Source organism: Sciurus carolinensis, chromosome 5, assembly GCF_902686445.1.
Source record: "Sciurus carolinensis chromosome 5, mSciCar1.2, whole genome shotgun sequence".
Classification (NCBI taxonomy): domain Eukaryota; kingdom Metazoa; phylum Chordata; class Mammalia; order Rodentia; family Sciuridae; genus Sciurus; species Sciurus carolinensis.
The window spans coordinates 140,134,549-140,149,640 of NC_062217.1; the positions used below are offsets into that span (position 1 = coordinate 140,134,549).

General features: G+C 38.7%; 1 protein-coding gene across 1 annotated transcript in view; it reads right to left on the reverse strand.

Annotated features, from left to right (window-relative positions):
• The window catches only part of Cpeb3 (cytoplasmic polyadenylation element binding protein 3), a 140,098-nt gene that overhangs the window by 51,617 nt on the left and 73,389 nt on the right, over positions 1–15,092 (reverse strand).

Consider the following 15,092-nt stretch of genomic DNA (forward strand, 5'->3'; position numbering starts at 1 on the left):
CTATTTAGATTTTATTGCTCCAAAACCCACAAAAACTATATAATGAATAGTTGAAATCATGAATTTTAAAATAACCAGGGGAGGCTTGATTTAGTTGTATTTAGGTGAATCAAATTTTTATTGAGCAAAGTTTTTTGTTGGTTTTCAATTTTAAAGTTGTACATTTAAAATAAGGCTCTTCAGGAAGTTAAAGAGTGGATCCCAGGGCCCTGGGGCATGCTAAGCATGTACTCTACCATTGACCCATAGTATCTCCAGCCCAAGAATCTTTTTTTGGGGGGGCGGGGGGCAGGGTACCTGGGACTGAACTCAGGGGCACTCAACCACTAAGTCACATCCCCAGCCCTATTTTTGTATTTTTATTTAGAGACAGGGTCTCACTGAGTTGTTTAGTGCCTTGCTTTTGCTGAGGCTGGTTTTGTACTCATGATCCTCCTGCCTCAGCCTTCGGATCCACTGGGATTACAGGTGTGCGCCACCATGCTCAGCTCCAGTCCAAAAATCTTAAGTGGATTCTAAAATCATAGGGATGGTGAGAAGGAAAGGAAAAGGGGAATGAAATTGACCAAATTATACTGTTATATTGTGTGCATGTATGAATATGTAACAATGAATCACAATGTTATGCATAATTATAATGCACCAATAAAAAGGAAAAACAAATTGGGTGGATTTAAGGGGAGAAAACGAGATATTCATACAATCTTAAAGTATCACTTCACAGATAAACCAGCATTTTCAAAGAGAGAAAAAGACACTTTTACAAAGAAGAATGTGGCAGACATCACCTTAACTATATGCTCAAATTTAATATCAACAATAAAAGGCAAACTGGCACACCAGGTGACTCCTGCACTGTTTTCAGCGCAGCCTGATCTAGATAGTATTCCTGCTATCACTGTTTGTTTGACCTGAATCTCATTGTGAAGAAACAATCAGACAATTCCAAATGAAAGGATATTCTATAAAAAGTTGGCATGGACACTTCAAGTGATATAAAAGACAAAAAGTGAGGGATCTGTCCAAATTAAAGATTATAAAGACACAAGAAGTAACTAACTGAAAGGCTAGACTTTGGAATTTGGATTTTTTTTTTTTAAACAGTGCTAAAGGACATTACTGGAATAATCTGGATAGTTTTGTTCTCGCAAGACATCCCTCAGGAGTGAGGGATCTTGACATTTACAACCTACTCTTAAATGGGTCACTGAAAAAAATAAAGTAAATATGGAAAATGCTAACAACTGGTGAATCTGGAAGAAGGCTCCCTCTATATAGGTATCCATTACACTATTTTTACAACTTCTTTGTAGGTCTGAAATTCTTCAAAGTAAAAATTAGTGAAAAATTTTAATAAAACTACAAGGTCGTTCAGGAGAAGGTAATATACTTCCCCACTCTATAAAAAGGTATGTGATTAAAAAAAAAAAAAAAAAAAAAAAAAAAGACCTAGTAGTTCTTAAAGTCAACAAATGCTATTGGTGATTTATGTTTCAAGTAACTACAAATGGGAAAACAATTCCACCTTAAAGGGCTGTTGGCTGCATTCATAAAATGGCATCAAACCAAGGGATGACTGGTTTCTAAGCAAGAGAGACCAGCCCTAGAAGGAAAGGTCCACAGCTGGCCTGGGCAGGCAGAGAGCTCTCTCATCTCACAAAGTCCAGGCTCCCTAATTACCAATGACCTTCCTAGAGAGACCTGAAGGATACCTCACCAGTTAGAGCTGCCTGAGTTCAGACATTTTTGGCACTGTCTGTTCCAAACATTCTTTCTGACCTTGGTTTTCAAGTCAGAGGACTTACCTGGTTTGCTTCAGGAGATTTGTTTTTGGATTCAATTCAAAAGAATCAAAAATATTTAGGAAGTACAAGGCAGGATGCTAGGCACTGAAGCTAGACAAGAGAACAAGCCAAAGAAAAACCCTCTCCTGGAAAAATTCAACCTGTAAATAACTAAAAACATGAAAAAGTGCTATGTCAGGGGTATGACCTACAGAACATTAGTAGAAAACAAGTGGAGTAGATTTATTCAAATATCAGGAAAAGTCATAGCTGAAGGTCATATCTAAGCTGGGGGATGACTACTTTTCAGGAAGTAAGGGTATTCCAAGTTCAGGAAAAAAACAGGCCATGGTGTGGAAAGGCCCAAGGGTTGGTTCACTTGGAGAGCACTGAATAGAGTTCGTGGGTTAGGGCATAGAACTAAGAGTAAATAATCAGCTCACCAATCCCCTGCCTGATGCCTAGAGAGCACTGTAGGTCTATAAACTAGTTCTCTTACTCATTTTCCTCTTGGATGAGAACACCTGATCTCTAAGATGTATTAAACTCTTATTATGTGCCCAAGGGACTGCAGGGAAAAAACTGACAGGAACGAATCCTTGGTCTCAAGGAATGTATATGCTAGTACAAGAAGGTCATGAGAAATAGGTACATAGAGAGCTCTAATCTAGGAATATTGCACTAAAAATCTTAAGAATTATTATTATTGTTGTTGTTGGAGGGGGTACTGAGAATTAAACCTATGGGTGCTCTATCACTAGGCTTCAACTCCAGTCCCTTTTATTTTTTATTTTAAGACAGGATCTAAGTTGCTGAGACTCTTGCTAAATTGCTGAGGCTGGCTTCAAATTTACAATCCTCCTGCCTCAATTTCCTGAGTAGCTGGGATTATAGATGTGTGCCACCTAAGAATTATTTAAAATATGTTTTTAAAAGTTGAATTTCAGGGGCTGGGAATGTTAGAGTGCTTGCCTTGCATGCACAAGGCAAGGGTTCAATCTTAGCACCACAAAAAAAAAAAAAAAGAAATTGAACTAAAGTAAATAAGACATGGATAAATTACTTTCTTTTTCTTTCTTTCTTTTTTTTTTTTAGGGGGCGGATACTGTGGATTGAACCCAGTTGCACTGACCTACATCCCCAGACTTTTTTGAGACAGGGTCTTGGTAAGTTGCTTAGGGCCTTGAAAAGTAACTGAAGCTGGTCTCAAACTTGAAATTCTCCTGCCCCAGTCTCTTGAGTAGCTGGGTTTACAGGCAGGTGCCACTGTATCTAGCCTAGGAATTATTTTTCAAACATACTTTTAAAAGTTGAACTTCAGGGTTGGGGATATAGCTCAGTGGTAAAGTACTTACCTAGTATGCTGGTTGGTGCTGGGTTCAACTTCCAGCTTTTTTTAAAAAATTGAACTTCGCAGAGAAATTACTTTCAGTGAATAAGACATAAATAAAGAAATCAAGAAAGTCTGTAGGTGCTGGCATAGTTGGCCAGACTTTAAATGATATTCATGGGTAAAAACATGGAGAAGGAATTCCCAGGAAAGAAATAATCTTAAGTGAAAATGCAGAAATGACTGTGCAGCTAGAATACTGTCCATGGATTCCTAAATACTCCCCTTGGAGTCAGAATAAACACTTCTTTTACTGTACTTACTAAATAGGGTTAAGACGCTACCATTTTGGTTCTAACCTGATTTGTGTTTTCCATTACACTACTAACTGCTTCTTTATGGGCTTGCAGCTTAGTGAGCAGGAATGGGGATGGTTGGGAATGAGTAAGGAAACAAGTTGGCTAAATAGAAGTACCTCAGGGATGAAAATCAGCAATCTACTTCCTGTGTTCTTAGTGAAGTTCTGCAGTCCAGGGCTGTGACCAGGAGCATTTGGGCTTAAAATCTATTCTGTTTACATAATCACAAATTCCCTATATAAAGAGGTCCTTGTGAAGTCTGCTATTCTATCAATTCTAGTCACAGTCAGTTCTAACAAGCACCTGATCGAGGAAAACTGAGACCAGACTGGGGGTGTGGGAGGGAACTTGTCAAACTAGTTGGACAATTTTATTATTACTGAGCATTACATTTTCATCAGGGGGAAGGATGCTAATTTTTTTTAACACCTAATAGCCTAGTACTGTGTTGGTGCTTATGTGAACTGTCTTACATAATCCTCTGACTAACCTAATGAGAAGTATTAACTCAGATGAGTAAACTGAGGTTCTGAGATTAAACTACTTGCTCAATGTCACTTAGCAAGTAACTGTTGGTGCCAATGTTTGCATCCACTAATCTAGCTCTTATCCCACTGCTTGTTGCTCTCCCTTATTTGGCTTCAGAAGACTGGGGAATTCTGTTTTAATCCAGCAGACACTCCCTACAGATAGATGAAACTTCATTATGGCCTGTTCAAACACTGCCTGAGCTTTTTTTTTTTTTTTTTAAAGTTTTTCTTTTTTTGTAGTTGTAGATGGACAGAATGCCTTTATTTTGTTCATTTTTATGTGGTACTAAGGAACCCAGTACCCTCACATGTGCTAGGCAGGCACTCTGCCACTGAGCTACAGCCCCAGCCCGACTGCCTGAGCTTTGATAGTCTAATTTCTTCTCTTTCCTGGATTTTAACATTCTCTTTGATCAGTTCTTGATGCTGCTGCCAATGAGTTTTCTGTGCTACAGTTTCTTCTTCTCAAGACTAAAGTCATCCATTCTATTTTAAAAGACAACTCAGGTCTGCTCTCAGCTTTCAAAAACTTTCATCAAATCCTTCTAACCAGTTTTCTATTTCTGATTCTTTCAATTAACATATCCTTTCTTGGTCACATTTGCCCATAACCTTAGTTCTATAAAATTTCTTCTAGCAAGTCCTGACCGCAGCTAAAACATCCTCTCTGCCTAAGCCTGGCAAATTTACATCTTTCATTTCAGTTTCTGAAATCTACCCTCTTCCAAAGAAAGTCCTCGTCAGGAGTAGTTACAGTAGTAGTTCTCTGAACTTTATAAGCATCTGCCCCTTCCTGGCACCTCTGTCTGGGCACAGCATAATAAATACTGCTGTAACTTTGTACAAGCTGTTTCTGTCACTTATGTAGCTGCTCAAACTTTGTCCTTGTGGCCATCTATTCCTAATATACAGTCTCCTTTCTGTACAGTCCCTAAAACTAAGACTAACTTTAAAGTTCATTTTCAGTATTATGCTGAAAAATATGGGTGTTTAGTAAAGCAATTTAAATGACGAAGAGTGTGTTAAGATATTAAAAGCAAAAATTAGATGCTGCTCTATCTATCCAAACAGAACAAGATAGCCCACCCTTGCTACTATGCAGTACAATTTCCACATTTTTATAAGAAAACTCTTCCTTGGAATGAAAACTACAACCAAGTAAAATATTAAAACATTTTAAATTCATAATTCACCAAAAAGTGTGAGCACTAAACACCAGGACCTGTATTTAAAAAGAAAAAAAGGAATATTACTCAAAAGATTACAAACTACAAAAGGTTAAGTACATACTAAAATCCTTGGCTTCCCAACTGATCATTTTATGTAACTCAGAAGGTGGAAAAATTTGGAATCCGGGCCTAAAATAACACTGACTTATTTCCATTCAAATAATACTACAAGGGAAAAAATGTGCAATTTGAAAACTTTCCTTTCCAAAGCCTGATTGCAAAGCTACACAATGACCTGTTATTGCAAATTTAAAGTAGAGTCCTCTTTCTTGTCCCTCAAATAGGATTTCTTAAGCTGGCTGGCTCAAAGTCGATCTGAATCCCACATGGCCTGCCTTCTGCCAGGTTCACAAACCATGCTGGTATTATGTAAACTTACACAACTGCATGCTTGGTCACAAGGACAGTCAGGCAAACCAGACTGGCCAGTGCAGAGGAAATACATGATCACCAGATGAAAAAGCCACTCAGTAGATCACCAGATGAAACAGCCACTCAGTAGTATACACTTAACTGAAGTGGAAGGGGATCATCAGCATGCAAGGCCCGGGTCACTCTTGCATAAAGCTACATGCCTGTGACAATTCCTGCACACATGGTTGTGCACCTGGCCCCTGTAAGCCCAGGCTGCCAAAACAAACACTAGCTGCCCAAAGAAGCTAAAAATGACAGCCTCCTCCATTCCACTGCCAGCATCACGACTTCTGAAGTCAGTTCCAGAGCCACATGGCCAATCTCCTGTCCAACATCTGCAGCTGGCTCTTGTCCTTGTCTGTGCCCAGAGGCCTTTGCCAACAATGGTAGTGCAGCTGCCACTGCCCAGTGCTCACTGCCCAGGAGTTGCCAGCTCCTGTCCCTGGCCTCACAGTCTCTGTTCCCCCATGAGAAGTTAGACTATAGCAATATAAGGAGCAGCTACTTAGCAAAGAACCAGGGTTAGAAGGTTCAGGATAGATGTTTTTTGGTAGCTCTGTGACAGCAACTCAGGACATGGGACATTCTTCTAAGAGCTAATGAGGGAAGGGAGGGAGGTTATGCTAAACATATCTATTATCAAGTTTGTCATGCCCAGCTTATCTTCCTAGCTGTCACACCAATAGCCCCATGCTCAAGGAAGCAGAACTAAGCTTTTCTTTTATTAAGCAAAGAATCCAGGGCTTTATCATTAGGTGACCAATTTTAAAGCCAGGTATTAAAATATGAACTAGACCAATCAGATTTCTTCTCTTTGGGATTCAACTACAAATATGAAAACAATCTGACTCAAGTCTTGATAATGGTAGAACATTACAATGGAAAATTAGTAGCTTCCACTGTTCGAGTCCCTGCAGCCTGTCACCCCCTAGCACAACCTCCATGATACCTATGGTTCTATTGTACCTCCTGTTCTTGAGCTTCCTTCATCACTTATAACCACACTCCTGAGGTGATGGAGCACAACAGAACTTCTGATTCCTGCAGTCTTAGAACTTAACTACAGAGCAATCATCCAGATCCAGAAATGGTGTGATATCACCCAAGAGGCAAAATCCCATGATTAGGCTACAATTAAAGAGCAGCTCAGACCTACAGACCCAGCTTAACCCATCTCTTTGTAAATACAAAGTGTGACAAACAGAATACAAGGACTCAGGAAAGAGATAAAGGCCACTTTGGTTTACAAAAAGCTGTGAAAACATTCCTGGGGTCATACAGCTTAAGTTGCTGATTTTTATATAAAATCCAGTCTTGTAAATAACAGCATAATTTATCAGATTACATGGCTTAAATCTGTCTTCCTTTCCCATTAACAATACACATAAGCAAAATAAATAAATAAATAAAAATCACTTCCTTTATTATTTATCAGGTAAAATAGTATAAACTATTGGTATGCCAGGTTCAAGCCTTTCTAGTAAAAGTTACATACACTTATGAAAAGATACCTCCCTTTGAATCTCAGTTTAAATAAAGATTGGCTAGAATAAGATGATCTTTAAGCCAGGTGCTGTGGTACATGCCTGTAATTTCAGTAACTCTGGAGGCTGAGGCAGGAGGATCGTAAGTGTGAGGTCAGTCTCAGCAATTTAGCAAGACCCTGTCTCAAAATAAAAATAATTAAAAGGACTGGAGATGTAGTTCAGAGGTAGAGTGACCCTGGGTTCGATACCCAGCACTGGAGGAGGTGGGGGGAAGATGACTTTTAAGGAACTTTCCAGTTCTAAAATTTGGTTGGTTTAATGCTCTGAGCAAGTAATGATCTTATATCTTTTGCAAAGCTTCAATTCATTCGTTTAGCAAATATCTGAGAGTCACTGGACCAGGAATGCAGTTAACTAAATGTTAAAAACACTCTGTACTCATAAAACTTACATTCTGGTCTAGAAAACAAACAAAAAAAATACATGTCATTTTTCAGGTTATGACAAGTACTTTAAAGAAAAATAAAATAAAGGTAAAAAAGTGAAATAAAATGAGGGTAGGAGGAAAAAGGGTAGAGGGGCTGCTATTTTAGATGAAAAGTTTTAACAGAAAAGTTAAAATGATATCTGTGTGGAGGTCTAAGTGAGGAGATGGAGCACTCTATTCAGCAATCTGGGGGATGACAGTTTCAGACAAAAGAAGTGCTACTACTCTGAGAGACCTTAATTGTTCTGTTCAAGGAATAGCAAGGAAGTCAGTGTGACCAAAGTAACTTAAGAGAGAGACTGATAGGCAATAATGCTACAAAACACCCAAGATTCAACAGGTAAGACCTAAGAAAGATTTAAATGCTTCAAGAACAAGATCATACCAATGTGGTCCCCAGTTTCTGCAGGGGTCCATTATATAGCAAACATAGAAGCAAAAAGGTAAGCTTGCAGTTGCCATGTGCCACTTATCTGAATAGACTAAGCAAAACAAAACAAAACAAAAACAAACAAATAAACCCCCAAAACTGGTCAGATGTCCAAATCAATATAAACTTCATAAAGAAACTGCTTTAGGAAGCCATGTGGTATCAAATCAGGAGTCATTAAGATTCTCATCTCTTTTAACTCTAGTTAAGTAGCTTCAAATTTAGCCTAAAGAAAATAATCTGAAAGAAAAGTTCATATATAAGAATATATTGAGGGGCTGGGGAGATAGCTCAGTCGGTAGAGTGCTTGTCTTGCAAGCACAAGGCCCTGGGTTGGATCCCCAGCACCACAAAAAAAAAAAAAAAGAAGAATATATTGAGGCTGAGATTGTGGTGTTCAGTGGTAGAGCACTGCATATAAAGAAATGAGTAAAATAAAGGTCCATCAACAACTAAAAAAAATTTTAAAAAGAATATATTAACAAGTATTATTTTTAATAGCCTAAATGACCAACAAACTAATATATGAGGATATACCAACAGGTTAGACAGTCTCTGAAAATGTGAAAATTAAAGAAACTTGAGGGGAGAGCCAGGTGCAGTGCCACACATCTGTAATCCCAGTGACTTGGGAGGCTGAGGCAAGAGAATCTCAAGTTTGAGGACAGCCTCAGCAACTTAGCAAAGCCCTGTCTCAAAATTTAAAAAATAATAAAATAAAACAACGAACTGGGAGTGTAGCTCAGTAGTTAAGCACTCCTGGGTTCTATCCCCAATACCAAAAAGAAAAAGGGAGGAAACAGGGAAAAGTGAATAAGAACTTGCATCTCTGCTATTACAACCCACCCTACAAAGATGTATCAATAAAGATGGGAAGGAAACAAAAATGGTGATGACTGGTTCTGCTGGGGAGGCAGAACTTTGCTTTGTTGAGGCTCTATTACTCCATTGTGATTAAGTCTAGAATTAGAATAACAATGAAATGACTGGGATCAGGTATTTGACAAGAGGCCCATATTGATCTCTAATCCATAACTGTCTCAGAATTCTGTAATATACTCTGGTGATGACTATTCTTTCTTCAATTTTTTTTCCTTAGCTTATGACCATGGACACACTTCCAGGCTTTCATTCATCCACATCTCCACTGTCATGTCCTCTTCTTCCTCCTAGTTACTAACAAAATTTACTTACTATCTGTTTTTCATTTACTTATCCCTTTTCTTTATAAAGATGACTCTGGACAGATACGTACTTTCAACCCCAGTCTCTGCCTCCAAACACGTAAGTCCAACCGTCTATTATGAATCTCCTCTCAGATCAGACATGAAGATATGCCAAACTTTACATCAAACCATCTCTACATCTCTCCTTTGGCTGCCCTATACTCAACAGTGCCACGAATCTCCCCTTCAGTGGAAGGAATTTAGCACAACCCTGACATCAAATCTGCCACCGTCATGATCTATTCTACCATTAAGAGTCAAAGATCCCTTTCTCCCCACCATATAGTGTCTCATGGCTAGTATCCTAGGTCTTCATAGTCCTTAGAACTTCTTATAAGCTTGATTACAGAAATCTCCTAAATGGTCTTTCCAACAGACCCAGTCTTAAAAAACAAAACCAAACATAAAAACTCAACCTCTTCCTTGCTCAAAAAGTAAATGCCCTCAGTGATACCTGTATTCTATGTGCAATTTCTTACTCTCATAACAAACCCCATGAAGACACCGTTATTATCCCCCCTTTTCTAAATTGAAAAAAAGACAATTAGGAAGATTGTGATTGGCTCAAGGATACAGAGGTGGCAAGACGTGGAACAGAATTCAACTCAGGCAGTTTACTCCAGAGTTTGTATGCTTCATTACTGGTTACTCAGATCAAGTCTTAGCCCTGGCAGTTTGATTCCCACATAACCCAGGCTTAATTAAAGACTGTCTTGAACATGTCTACCTCTGGGCTATTCTTATTCCTAAATAAGACTAGTACAATGCAATTAAGAACTTCGGGCTCTGAGGTCAGCCTATTTGGGCTTAAATTCCAGTCCTCCCATGACCTTGGATAACCACTCTCTTTTAATCCTATTTCTGCCTCTATAAAATGAGAATAATAATAGCACCTACCTTATGGAATTGGGAAAATTAAATGAGATCAAGCACAGAAAATAGTGATCCATTGCTTGGCCCACAGCAAACCATTGGTAAACATTAGCCAGCTTAAATATTGTGATTCCATCTCCCTACACTTTCTGCCTATCCTTTTCCCACCAACCTTCAAAGATCAAGTTTTACACAGCCCTTAGTCATCTGGTTCTCTTCTGGATGCCTAGAATTTTTTTTTTTTTTTTAATTTTATTTTTGGTGGTGCTGGGGATGGAACCCAGGATCTCAGCACATGTTAATTAAGTATTCTACCACTGAGCTACATCCCCAGCCCTGCCTAGAATATTTTTTGCTCACTTGTCATTGACTATAAGTTGATCTGTATTTTAATACAAATAACATCATTCAAAATACCATATGCAGGGGGCTGGGGAGATAGCTCAGCTGGTAGAGTGCTTGCCTCGCAAGCACAAGGCCCTGAGTTTGATCCCCAGTACCGCAAAAAAAAAAAAAAAAAAAAATACAATATGCAGAGGTTGCTTTTCTCTTTACTGCTTTGTTTTATTTTTGGTACTGGGAATTGAACCCAGGAGCACCAAGCTATACCCCCAGTCCTTTTAAAAGGGCTGCCAGAGCTATTTTAAGCACTGCACATTTTAATCCTCATCACAACCACACGAAGCAGGTATGATTATTATGCTATTTTTTTTTGGTAGGAGATGAAGTTAAGGCCCAGAAAGGTTTAACAACCTACCTAAGGCCATACAACTAGTAAGTGGGGCAGCCAGCAACTCTGGCTCCAGAATCCATGTTCTTTACCATTACTTAATGTTTTACATTTGTAATTTTAAGTCTCCTCTGGAAAACTGTAGCCTTTTCAAATCAAGAATGGTGTCTTAGCTAGGTATAGGGGCACATACCTATAATCCCAGCAACTCAAGAGGCTGAGGCACGTGGGTCACAAGTTGAAAGCCAGCCTCAGCAATTTAGAGAAGCCCTAAGCAACTTAGCAAGATCTTGTCTCAAAAGTAAAAAATAAAAAGGGCTTGGGGTATAGCTCAGTGGTAAAGTACCCTTGAGTTCAAGCCCCAGTTACCCCCAAGTCTCCCCCAAAAAGAATAAGTCTTTTTACTAGGTTTGTGGTACATGCCTGTAATCCTAGTAGCTATGGAAGTTGAGCCAAGAGAAATGCAAATTCAAGGCTCAGCTCAGCAATTTAGTGAGGCCCTAAGTAACTCAGCAAGATCCTGTCTCAAAAATAAAAAATAAGAGCCAGGCTCTGAAGCGCACACCTATAATTCCAGCAGCTCAGGAGGCTGAGGCAGAAGGATCATGAGTTCAAAGTCAGCCTCAGCAATTTAGTGAGGCCCTAAGCAAATCAACAAGACCCTGTCTCAAAATATAAAATGAGCTGGGGATGTGGCTCAGTTGTTAAGTGCCCCGGGTTCAATCCCTGGTATGTATGAATGAATGAATGAATGAACGAATGAATGAATGAATAAATAAATAAATAAAAGAAAAAATAAAAGAACTGGGAAAAATAAAATTAAAAAGGACTGGGGATATAGCTTGGTGATAGAATGCCCTGAGTTCAATTCCCAGTACCACAAAAAAAAAAAAAAGGTAGTGTTGCCAGGCACAGTGGTGCATGCCTGTAATTCCAGCAGCTTGGGAGGCTGAGGCAGGAGGATCAAGAGTTCAAAGTCAGCCTTAGCACCACAAGGCACTAAGCAACTCAGTGAGACCCTGTCCCTAAATAAAATACAACATAGGGCTGGGGATGTGGCTCTGTGGTTGAGTACCCCTGAGTTCAACCCCAGTACCCCTGCCCCCATAAAACAGTCGGGTCTTTTCTAGATTCCCAACAAAGCAAACCAAACATAGACTCTTCCATAGACTGATGCACAACAAACATTTGACTGATATTCCCAATGTTGCATCATCATTTTTACCAGGACCCTAGCCCTCTGTTTACATTCATTTTATTCTCCCACCAGCCCTTGTCAATAACTAACTTCAAACTATTCATACCCAAGCTATTATAAAAGAACAACATCAATGATTATGCTATAAGAATCACAGTACAGTGTGGGATCTGGTTCATGCCTAATCTTTGGGAGAATCACTCTTTCCAGGACTCATAATTTCAACTCTCCTATTCTATAACTAGAAGCTATGTGAATGCCATCTCAGAAAACTTTTCCTTACTGTTTTGACTACAGTGGATTTCTTCTCATCATGAGGAACTAAATACAGAAAACTCAAAAGCAAGATGTTGTTTCAATTTTACAAATAGTTCTTTGAAACTATTTTAAACAGATATTTCTATTTGACCTGACTCTATTCTCTTTACCCACAAAATAAATACATGAATACCTTCATATTTGCTCTGTCTGGCAGACTCAATCAATTTAGGGGAAAAACAAACCAGAAAATCCTACTTCTTCAAGGCCCTCCTTTTGTGTCACATTCTCCTACCTCACAACATTACACCCATACTTCCCTCATCTCTTCAAGGGCACAAAGGCCTTTTTCAGGCTCAGTCTTTCCCATATGATAGTTTCCACTGGGAATGTGCTTCACTATACTTTATAATTAACCCCTCAATTTTCAGGTCTGCTTAAATAAGACCTGAGAAGTTATCTCCATATTCCAAATCTACAGGTATACCCTTTTTTGACTCTCTACTGTGCTCTTTATTTTCCCTTAAAGGAATTTACAGCCTGCAATCATGTTTATTTTTGTGTCTGTTTGATTAATTGCTTATCTCCCCCAGGAATGTAAGTTTGTGAGGTCTGGGACCACATTACAAAGACAAACATGCTGACTTCTATGCCTTCCATCTTCTCAGTGGTGCTCTGGAGGGTACCAAGCATTTACCTGCTTGTTAATCACAGCAAACTGAATTCAGAGGGCTCTGTGTATCCTCAAATGCCTCTGTCCACTGTGCTGCATGGAGCCTCAGTCTGTTCTATGTCCCACTCTGTTAGCTCAACAACATTTAAGGGAAGAATTGATGTAACTATCTACTGTTTCCCTACATGGATTTTAACACTTCATAATCCAATGAAAGTGGTCATGGTTTTGCAAACCCTACTTCAAACCGATACAGGTAAACCTGCTGGATGAGTGGATGATCCTATCTTTCTGAGAAAAAGGCCAAAGGGCTCAACAGTAGATGGTTCATGTTTACTTTCCTACTATACATAATCCTAAAACACACAACCAAACAATATCTTATGGTCAACCTAGGTGACCTAAAGAAAAGTACAATCAGCAAGAGGAGGCACTAGTAGGAAGGCATTGAACAGTTTAAGGTGAACAACTTAAGACATTCGCAACATTATAAACAATGGGTAAGAACTGTCAGAGTTACCTCAATCTTGGAATAACACCAATATCTTTAGGTTCTCCCCAAATAGGTCAACCTTCAGACATTAGCTGAGAGCAAAACACAATGGAGCCAATAGTCTAATAATTATTTCTCCTCCTTAACCTCAATCACCAGAAAGGCAATCTGCTCTCAGAGGATCAGGAAATTATATTCTCTTCTTGGTCTGGCTTTCACCTGTCCATCTCAACACAACCTTAGCCATAAAACAAGGGCACCAGCACTAAAGTACTACAGTTCTATAGTTCTGTGCCATGATACAGTAGTGGTATCAAAAACTATGGAGGTTGTAGAGCTGCTCTCTTCAATGCTCAATAACAAATTTAAGCAGGATGTTGTAAACATGACATATAAACAGAGAAGGTAGATAAGAATGGTAATCCAGAAACCATTAGATATAAGATATGAATGAGAGAGGCAAACATATTTAGTATGGAAAAGAGAAACTGATAGTCTTTTTAAATACCAAGATATCAATGTCACAATGATGACTTAGTTTGCTTCTCTTCATAAAACTGCACTAACCTATGGGTAAAGATGGCATGGGCTGGGGATACAGCTCAGTTGGTAGAGTGCCTGCCTTGAAAGCACAAGGTGCACAAAGCGCACAAGGCCTTGGGTTCAATCCCCAGCACAGCCAAAAAAAAAAAAGGTTGCAGGCAAGGGTGTGTGACATGATAGAAGAAAAACATTTAATTAGGTCTACAGATATATCAACTTCCTCTGAAATAAACTGCCTCCCTTGTCACTGAATGTCTCAAAAACTGAGCAATTCCATGAGCCATTTTAGAGAAGGAATCAACAAACTTTTTTCTGTAAGGAGATCTGTGGGCCATGTGTAATCCTCTAAGGAATGTAAAAATCAAGCAGGGTGTAGTGGCAGAGGCTTGTAATCCTAGTAACTTGGGAGGCGAAGACAGAAGGATCACAAGTTTGAGGCCAGTTCGGGAAATTTAGTGAGACCCTGTCTCAAATTAAAATAAAAAGGTCCAGGAATGTGGTTTAGTCCACAATGCCATAGGTTCAATCCCCAGTATCACCAAATAAATTAATAAATTAATTAATCCTTAGCTCACAGGCCATACAAAAGCAGGTAGTTTGCTTACCCTTCTTCGAGAGGAAGGCTGTCTAATAGAAATATGAATCACATTTGTAATTTAAAATTTTCCAGAATTTATACTTACAGACATAAAAAGAAATATGCAAAGCTAATTTTAATGTTTTGATCCAGTATATCAAAAATTATGTTAACATGTAAATGAAATTACTAATGAGATCTTCTAAATTTTAAAAAACAAAGTCTTTGAAATTCATTGTATATTTATACTTATATCTCAATTCAAACATTTCAAGTGCTCATTAACTATGTGTGGTTAGTAGCCATTATACTATACCAAATTTCCAAAGAAACTTTTTTAATTTTAAAAAATTTTTTGGTGGTTTTGAGGATCTAACCCAGGGCCTCACACATGCTAGGCAAGCATTCTACCACTGAGCATTCTATATTACCAGTCCTTTTATTTTTCACTTTATTTTGAAATAGGGTATC